This window comes from Myotis davidii, unplaced genomic scaffold (genome assembly GCF_000327345.1).
Source record: "Myotis davidii unplaced genomic scaffold, ASM32734v1 scaffold930, whole genome shotgun sequence".
In the NCBI taxonomy this organism is placed as follows: domain Eukaryota; kingdom Metazoa; phylum Chordata; class Mammalia; order Chiroptera; family Vespertilionidae; genus Myotis; species Myotis davidii.
Window position 1 is genome coordinate 1,807,533 of NW_006282518.1, and position 559 is coordinate 1,808,091.

General features: G+C 50.3%; 1 pseudogene; it reads left to right on the top strand.

Moving 5' to 3' along the window:
• Positions 1-222: 222 nt before the first annotated feature.
• The window catches only part of LOC102763340, a 4,943-nt pseudogene continuing 4,606 nt past the window's right edge, over positions 223-559 (top strand).

The following is a 559-nucleotide window of genomic DNA, read 5'->3' on the forward strand; positions in this document are numbered from 1 at the left end:
GCCCATATGACCTCATTCAAGTTACTTAACCACCTGTACTTCAGTTTTCTTCTCTGTAAAATCTACACTAATAAAAGACAAACATGCAAATTGACCGTACCTTTGCTATGCCTTAAGCCCCCCCCGCCAGCCAATCAGAGTGACTATATGCAAATTAACCCACCAAGATGGCAGCCGGCAGCCATGGAGATGGAGCGAGCAGGAGGCTTGGTTGCCCCAATGATGGAGAAAGCCAACTTCTCGCCTGCGGCGACCTGCTCTGGGCTCCACTCAAAGCAAGGAAGTTTCAATTATAGAAGGTAAATAAACCCCAGATACCTGCTTTCAGCCAGCCATGGCCATGGAGCTGGAGCGGGCAGGAGGCTTTCCCTCTCACCCGCCCTGGCTGGCTCTGAGCTCCACTCAGGCAACAAAGTTTTGATCATAGAAGGTAAATAAATCCCAGAATAAGAAAAAAAAAAAGAATAAAAGGAAACGTTGGGAACTTCAGTCACCTGCCAGCCTGAAAATGGCCCTCAGCCCCGCACCCAGACTGGCCAGGCACCCAAGGGGGGACCTC